Raw genomic sequence first — 9905 nt, 5'->3', positions numbered from 1 at the left:
CAATAATGAGTTTCCTTAAGTGGGACAGGCAAATGAAATTTCATCCCTCCTCCTTTCAACCTTTTAGGCTTTATCAGTTGAATTACAAAAGATAGATAACAATCACTTTAAAGAACCCTTAACTACAAAATGACAATACCATAGATACAAGCAGGCAAGCTCAGTGTACTGACCATATCTAAGGCTGTTTGTGATAATTAATAAAATGACAATACCATAGATACAAGCAGGCAAGCTCAGTGTACCGACCATATCTAAGGCTGTTTGAGATAATTAATAAAATGACAATACCATAGATACAAGCAGGCAAGCTCAGTGTACCGACCATATCTAAGGCTGTTTGAGATAATTAATAAAATGACAATACCATAGATACAAGCAGGCAAGCTCAGTGTACCGACCATATCTAAGGCTGTTTGTGATAATTAATAAAATGACAATACTATAGATACAAGCAGGCAAGCTCAGTGTACCGACCATATCTAAGGCTGTTTGTGATAATTAATAAAATGACAATACTATAGATACCCGGTACAAGCAGGCAAGCTCAGAGTACCGACCATATCTAAGGCTGTTTGAAATAATTAATAAAATGACAATACCATAGATACAAGCAGGCAAGCTCAGTGTACCGACCATATCTAAGGCTGTTTGTGATAATTAATAAAATGACAATACTATAGATACAAGCAGGCAAGCTCAGTGTACCGACCATATCTAAGGCTGTTTGTGATAATTAATAAAATGACAATACTATAGATACAAGCAGGCAAGCTCAGTGTACCGACCATATCTAAGGCTGTTTGTGATAATTAATAAAATGACAATACCATAGATACAAGCAGGCAAGCTCAGTGTACTGACCATATCTAAGGCTGTTTGAGATAATTAATAAAATGACAATACCATAGATACAAGCAGGCAAGCTCAGTGTACCGACCATATCTAAGGCTGTTTGAGATAATTAATAAAACTAAATCATGTGAAAGGCATTCAAAGGGTTTGGATAGAACCATCAGGATATATGTAATGTATTAGTGTTTATCAATAGCTTTTTCCTTTGTTCAACCACTATTAAATTAACAAAACGAAAAGCTGCCAAAAAGGGATTGAAAATATCAGAATTCAACCAGCTGTTTTTCAGTAGCATTCAAAAAAGTTTATAGAGATAACTGGTAGTACAGTTAATCCTGTTCTGTAATAGCTTTTATCAATTTGAAAGTCCGCTTATACATACGTTGTATTGTTTGCACTTTTGATTTTATTTTAAGTCTTTAATGTATATTGGCATCTGGTTTACATTTTTTATTCCCCCTCTTACCACTGTGTTTTTTTTTATCTATCTCTTGTCCTGAAGTTGTCCCTGACATTAACAACAATATAAAATAAGGAGATTAATGATTGCCAATGAGACAACTATCCACCATATGACCTTCAACAAAGAGCAAAAATCATACCGTATAGTCAGTTAATTATAATAATTTTAAATTGTTGGAAATGGTTCGACTCACCAGATCGGCACGAAGCACAAAAACAACTAAAATAAAATGATAAATACAAAAGACACAAAGTACCTATCTTAGAAGTGAATGTTTATATTTTTTTAATTATTCGCTGGACATAAAAAAAAAGTATAACAAGAATTTCTTAATATATCAGTACAACCAAAGATGTGTATACTATACAAATCCTTGGTACAACAGATCACACCAGCCACCGACTCCTATAAAAAAACAAGAATGTGTCCATAGTACACGGATGCCCTACTCGCACTATCATTTTCTATGTTCAGTGGATCGTGAAATTGGGGTCCAAAGTCTAATTTGGCATTAAAATTAGAAAGATCATATCATAGGAAACATGTGTACAAAGTTTCAAGTTGATTGTACTTCAAATTCATCAAAAACTACCTTGACCAAAAACTTTAACCTGAAGCGGGACAGACGGACGAACGGATGGACGGACGGACGAACGATCAGACGCACAGACCGAAAAACATAATGCCCCTCTACAATCGTAGTTGGGGCATAAAAAGACAAACCAACATCGAACAACACATGCTCCAGATAACCTGACTTGGCACAGGCACAAAACCAGTTTTACATGCGCACAAGGAACAATGAATAGTCCAAAAATCTGACACAATTGGTTGAGGTTTAAACTAGTTTTCCGTGTGCAAAAAAAACATCCCCATTTACATATCTAGACCATGTATCGTAAAACTAAAATACACAATCAAAAATCTGCTGAGTGCAGCTAGAAACAGGATGACCACTGATTCCCACAAACATGCAACAATTTAGAAAGCAGGGACATTGTGCAAGTCTGTGTTATCTGTAACCTTTAGCTAGCTTGTAAAGGTATTGCGGTGTTAAAACAATGTTTCGTTTATTGAAGCCATCTTCATTAGAATATATTCTAGCAACTCGTACAAGTTGTGAAATGTAAACGCCATAGGAAGCAGCAAGACTGGTACATCACCGTCCAAAAAAGGAGAGTTCGTAATGCCTTAAATGGCAGAAGATAAAGTCGTATCTATTGTTGTTCATTTTAGATTCAGTTTACTATTTATATAAACAGTTATGCCTAAAAAATGTTGGTTCTTTTGGTAAATACATTTAACAGAATGATTCAGAATATAAATTCGGTCGGATTATCAACTTTATAAGTACATATCCTAGGTATCTTCCGTTATTGTCAAAAATACCGTTTACTTTATAAAAACAACTTTGATTTTAGTTTTTCTCAAGTTTTCACATGAAAGAATATTTATAACAATAAAGAAAAAAATCTGCAATTAGAGGTGTGCAATTAATACCAGTAGGAATTACGATAAAAACTAGACAAGACAGTGGCGGATCCAGAACTTTTCATAAAGGGGGGGGGCGCTGACTGACCTAAAAGGGGGGGGGGGGGGCCGCTCCAGTCATGCTTCAGTGATTCCCTATCTAATCCACCAAATTTTTCCCATTTTAAGGGGGGCCCGGGCCCCCCAGGCCCCCCCCCCCCCCTGGATCCGCCTATGCAAGACGAGATCTACAATTAAGACAATATGGAGTTATTGTCCTTTAATGACGATTTTTACCTTTTTTTTGCGTTTTGCCTGGTATGATAAAATTACAATAGATAAATAGACACTTTAAATCTCAAAAAAAATGATCAGCAAGGCAAGATCTACTAACAAGTCAAATTTTGCCGATATAGTTAGTAGATTGTCACTCTTTATAGGAGTGATTGCCCTTAAATGAGGATTGTTTTTACCCTCTTTTGTGTTTAGCAAAAACTATAGAAGATAGAGAGAAACTAAACAGAAAAAATGATAAGCAATACAAGATCAACAAAACAGAAATTATTGTCATGAATTCTTTTCTCGTCTACAATGTTGGAGAGTCACGGTCCTTTGTTAAATATGCACATAGACCAAGGTGAGCGACACAGTTCTTTAGAGCCTCTGGTTAAGATCACCTGGCCGAAAGGCTAAGTGATCTTTTCTCATTACTTGGCGGCCGTCGTTGTCCGTCGGTGGTCCGTCGTGGTCCGGTAACTTTTACCAAACTCTTTTCCTCTGAAACTGCTTGGCCAAATTTAACCAAACTTGGCCACAATCATTATTAGGGTATCTAGTTAAAAAAATGTGTCCGATGAACTCGCCTGTCAACCAAGATAGCCGACATGGCTAGAAACAGAACATAGGGGCAAAATGCAAGTTTTGCCTTTTATTTCCAAAACTGCTATAAATAGAGAAAATCTAACATGGACAAAAATGTTCAGATGTACCTTTTGTTCCTTAAAATCAAAACTGTCAGATGACTTCCTACTGGAGTTATTGTCCTTAAACGACAAATTTTACCATTTTTTTAATCTTTGCCTATTATCTCGAAAATTATAATAGATAGACACAAACTGTAAACAGTAAAATTATCAGCAAGACAAGATCTACATATAAGTCAACATCATCTAGTCAACATGACCAAAATCGTCAGACGACTCCTTATTAGAGTTATTGCCCTTTAATAACGATATTTACCATTTTTTGGCGTTATTGCATAATATCTTTGAAAAACTGTAATAGACAGACAGAAAAATGATCAGCACGACAGGATCTAAAAATAAGTCAAATGATAGCCAAAATCTTCAGTCGATGACGATTTTTACCAATTTATTCCGTTTTTGCCTAATATCTCAAAAAGTATAATAGATAGGTAGAAACTTTAACAAGCAAAAATGATAAGCAAGACAAGATCTACAAATAAGTCAACAGAACTGAAATTGTTAGTCGACTCCTTATTGAAGTGATTGCACTTTAATGACGATTTCCCCATTTTATCCAATTTTTGATAGATAGATAGAAACTTTAAAAAGCACAATTGATCAGCAAGACAATATTTACAAGTAAGCCTTAAGGGAGCAACCATTTAAATTCAAGGGGGGTTATGGTTTTTTGTCTGAGACAGAAAACCATTTAACTTCAAGGGGGGGTATGGTTTTTTGTCTGAGTCAGAAAAAATTTTAGTTTTTCAACGCTATCAATCAAATTATTTTTTTTTAAATTCAACATTATAATATATGGGGAAAATCTGGATTCAGAATATTTTTTTTGTCACCTGCTTGACCACAATACTTTTTTTATCAAATTGGGGATCAGAATATTTAATTAGATAACTGCCATAACCCCCCCCTTTTTTTGAAGTTAAATGGTCATTCCTTAATGGCCGAAAACTCGTTATTTAAGTTATTGCCCTTAAATGATATTTTTTAATATTTGATGCATGTTTTGCCTATTAGCTTTAAAACTATGATAGATAAATAGAAACTTGTCAACATGACTGAAATTGTCTGTTAACTCATAATAGAGTTATGTTCCTTTCATTTTTAGCTCATCGGAGCCCGAAGGGCCCCATGTAAGCTTATGCCATCACTTGGCGTCCGTCGTCGTCCGTCGTCGTCCGTCGTCTGTCGTCGTCGTAAACTATTTCAAGAATCTTCTCCTCTGAAACTACTGGACCAAATACCTTCAAACTTTTACTGAATGTTTCTTAGGGTATCTAGTTTATAAATTGCAAAAGTGACATGGAGTTAAAGTGATGAATAAGTCAAGATCTATCTGCTATGCAATTTTCAGACCAATTGGACTACCCGTTGTAGGGTTACTGTCCGAAATAGTTTATTTTTATGAAATTTTAATGTTTTTGGTTATAATCTTTAATATTATAATAGATAAAGAGAAAGTGTAAATGGCAAAAATGTTCAGCTAAGTAGGATCTACAAATAGGTCAAATGATCAAAATAGTCAATTGACTCCTTAAAGAGTTATTGCCCTTAAAACGTTTCTTTTTTTTACATTTGTTCGTGCGAGTCTATTACTTTTTCAAAAATCTTCTTCTCTGAAAGAACTGGATCAAATACTTCAAAGTTTTAACTAAATGTTCCTTAGGGCGGCCCCAAAACATATAAATGAACTAAAATTAAAAAACATACAAGACTAACAAAGGCCAGAGGCTCCTGACTTGGGACAGGCGCAAAAATACGGCGGGGTTAAACATGTTTTGTGAGATCACAACCCTCCCCCTATACCTCTAGCCAATGTAGAATAAAGAAATACGTAGCAATACGCGCAGTAAAACTCAATTTAAAAGAAGTACATGTATGTGTATAACAATAGAATTTAGTTGGGTTTTAATTAATTGATAACAAAATCAATATTTATTATAAATGTATATGTTAGCGGCAATAAGCGAAATTAGACATTAAGCTTAAATCCTAGGCAATAAGCTAACGCCTAGGCATTAAGTTATTGCCTCAAATTTCCAGGCATTAAGCTTATTTCCTGAAATCTGATGATGATTATTCAGCCCATTGCCTAACATCCTTTCAGGCAATAAGTGAACTTTGAGATTTTTGCTTATCTTCCAAATACATGTTCATTAGTTGAAAAATCATGATAAATAATATTTTAAAATTAAATTTCAAAAATTGATATCAACTTTTTTTAAAGAGAACTTAAATTTTTAGTATTGTTTCGTATTCAAATCAGAATTCAATGGTCAGGTTGGTTTAAGCTGGTAAAAAATACACAACTGAAGATATGAAATTTTGCAGGTCATATCAACTTTCCATCTGCTTTATTGGATATGTAAATTTTCGTTAATATCCATCTTGTCTTTTCACTTCTTTATCTAGATTATTAGCATTTAAGCACCAACAAATTTCTTGGATCTTTACGGAATATAAATTTAAATCAGGGTAAACAAAGATCATATATCTAAGGCAAAGGCACAATGACCATTTGGCAAAGATTAAACTTTCAAAAACAGAAAATAAGGCAACTATAGATTATTACAATTTAAAACGATTTGATATTTTTTACCATTGGAATTTTGAAACACTGTTAATTAAAGTAAAAGACAATGGTTATGGAAATTTCAAATTTATATAAAAATAAAGAGATGTGGTATGACTGACATAAGACAAGTATCCACCCAAGTTCAAATGAATTTAATGTAAGCAATTATATGCAACCGTACGTCCTTCAACAATGAGAAAAACCCATATCGCATTAAAAGGCCCTGAAATATGAATATGAAACAATTCAATTGAGAAAACTATAATGGCCTAATCATAACAAAACAGTTTACGAAAAACAAATATGACAAACATGAACAAGTGAATCTGTATGGTATATTGGGGGAAAATCACATAGAAATATGCCAAAGCGGTCTATTAATAGAACAGACCCTATCTATTAATAGAACAGACCCTATCTAATTAAACAACCTACTAATGGCTTTGTAAACATTTCCCATGATTCCATTGTACTTTTACTTTCATTTTGTGGAAATTGTAACATGAGAAGGGAGTAGTAGTAAAACCCATTTTTATCCAAACAGTTTTACAGAACAGGACGGGTTAATTTAATTGACTTCCAATCAAAGTAAAATGGAAACTATATTTTCTGATGGTATACCAAGATCCCCTTAAAATGATTTATAATACTAGAGCTCTTACGTCAAAAAGTGCTTTAAAGGTGGCTTCTAATTTAGTTTTATGTTTAACAATATTTGGTGTGCCACATAAACAGTAAAGTGGTAAAGGTCGTGAATTGACAGCTTAGGTTATCTGAATTAATTCTTATGTGGCCAGAACTAGTTGTTGTTCACTGGAAGCCAATACACCACCAATCACAGGGTAGTACTGAGTGGTCAAACGGAAATATTCATGACATGCTAACTACATGGATGAGGAAGAACGAATTAACAGTGGTCAATTTGTCTACACAAATGTATGTGACGATCACCAGCCGGCAGGTACAAATGTAAGAAAAGAAAATAAAACTGTAAAATAGTGTGTGCCATAGCTATGCCCATTTGGTAACCCAGAAAAATCAATAAAATAGTTTCTATCAATATAAAAACAAGGAGCTGTAGTATGATTTCAAATGAGACAACTATCCAACAAGTTTACATATATTTTAAGAGATTTATTCAATGATTTTTACATCAATATTTTGTTTCATGTAATTGACACTCAAACTTCAGTTCTTATTATTTGATTATGTGCAAAATGTATTTTAACTTCGAATAATTTCTTTTTATTTACTCTCATTTTCAGTTTAGGCATAAACATTAATGCCTGAACATAATTTTCAGGAGTTAAGTCTAAATCCTAGGATTTAAGACTAATGCCTAACATTATTTAGGCAACAGGCTTACTGCCTAGGCGTTAGCTTATTGCCTAGGATTTAAGCTTAATGCCTAATTTCACTTATTGCCGCTAACATATATACAGGATATTTTACCCGAATCGTATCTAAATTCAAGGGCTCGTTAAACACATGCATCACCGTAAAAATTAGGAAGTGCTTTGTCGTTTAATAAGTTTTCTATAGCCAAACTTCCAAACAAAATATTTGTATGTATGAAAGAATTTAGTAAAGTTTTAATTGGGTTTCTCGATGAATATGCATCAACCCTAATGTGGATAGTCTCTTCTGGCACTTATTTTCCTATGAAAATTTTTATATATCCGTATTCTCATTTTTTTTCAATGAAAAAGTCCCCGTTAAACTTTATTTTTAAGACATTCTTTAAATTAATTAATATTAAAATTTAGAAAGGAACAATTGCAATTATGTAAATCATAAAAATCTGTGATATCCATTTTCCTATGAAAACAAGTCCGTTTAATTATATGAAAAACGAACACCCATATTTTTTTTATATATAGCAAGGATTTGTATACAAATCCTTGTATATAGTGAAATATTATTGTCTGTTAAACAATTTTAAAACATATAACAATTAAAAAACAAATTATTTCTTTCATTACAAATTTTCCTATAAAATTAAAGGACATGAATTTTATGCATCTTATAGATGTGTTTTTACTTCAATTACAGTTTGGAGCTTCGATATATTTGTAAATTTTTAAATTATAGACACATTTTCATAAAACAGTCGATTGTGCATAAGCAGAAATTCCGCCGAAAAAAAATCCACAGAAAGAGAATAAATTGATCTTTTTAAAAGCAATAAGGATGGACACCTCTGAGGAGCTAGATTTGTTGAATCAATTAAAAAAACAAGTAATATACAGAAGGGCTGATCACGCAATATACATATATTTTATACACACAAAATATACAAATTTGTTAGTTATTCAGTCTTGGCAATAAACATATTTATACCCAAACTGTGTTTATTACCAAGGGCTAATTTCGACATCGATAATCACTGAATTCTCAGTTTATTCAGTCGGTTTTAAGTTTTTAATCGGGACAAAGTTTGGTAAAATACTAAATTTTAAATATTGCATTATTTCGTCATTTGTCAGTAAACAAAAGATAACATTAGAGACATGGCAATTAAGCAATCCAATACACAAATAATGCACGATTCAATTATGAAAAAATATTTTTTTTCATGATGGTTATTCATAAGACAAAATTTTCATTTTGTTTTCAAAATAATTAAAATACATAAGAGTTTATATGCCTAAAATAACATAATTACTCGCGGATTTGACAAATATTTTTCAATATTTTACTTACCGGAAATCATATTTTAGCGACTTATTACGAAGCAACGGCTGGAGACTTAATGAGACTTAAGAAGATTTAGAATGTTCGAATAGTGTTCTTTGATTGACTAAAATTTGAATGATTTTCACGTGCTGACATTTGTAAAATTTACAAAAATCTGTGCCTCGTGATTTCGCAGAGATCGAATAAAATTTCCCGCCATTACAGTGCATTTCTTTATTGATAGAATTTACTTTAAAGATAAAAAACACAAAGAAAATATTTCATATAAAGTGATCTTCTATCATTGATTAATGTTTTTATTTCAAAACTTTCTATATTTTCAGCGAGTGCAAGAGAGTATGAGTGCATTTCTTTCTAACCAAAATTTTGTAAACGTTGTGTGGCGTTTGTTGTTGTTTTCTAAACGCTACAAAAGTAGAAACAAATACATCGTTAAATCAGTGTTTACTGACCCTGTTTGAACTTCCAATAATGCATGCACATGTTGTTGGTAAAAAGACATTTTGCAAACGTAGAAACAAGTACATCGTTTAATCAGGTTGAAGTTAGAAACAAATGTAGCGTTTGTACTAACAAACGATGAACGACAAACTGTAGACGCATTTTTAGCGAGTGCATAGTTTGTCAAAGTTTATGTAAACTTTGCAAACATATGCTAGAAACAAATGATCAAAACATGTGCGCGCTTAGCCGTTTGCATCGTTTGTGTTAGAAAGAAATGCACTCTATATTTGAAAACATGAACAAATCGATCTTTTCCATATTCAAAATTGTCGAGGGACGCTAAAATCGCACCACGTGACCTACAAAAATTTGCACATAGCACCTAAGGCAGTCGCCCCTCCTCTGCTGAGGAGCCAAACAT

The sequence above is a fragment of the Mytilus californianus genome, unplaced genomic scaffold, assembly GCF_021869535.1.
Source record: "Mytilus californianus isolate M0D057914Y unplaced genomic scaffold, xbMytCali1.0.p SCAF_3, whole genome shotgun sequence".
Taxonomy (NCBI): domain Eukaryota; kingdom Metazoa; phylum Mollusca; class Bivalvia; order Mytilida; family Mytilidae; genus Mytilus; species Mytilus californianus.
The sequence above is the reverse complement of the archived record's forward strand: the minus strand, read 5'-3'. Positions refer to the sequence as shown.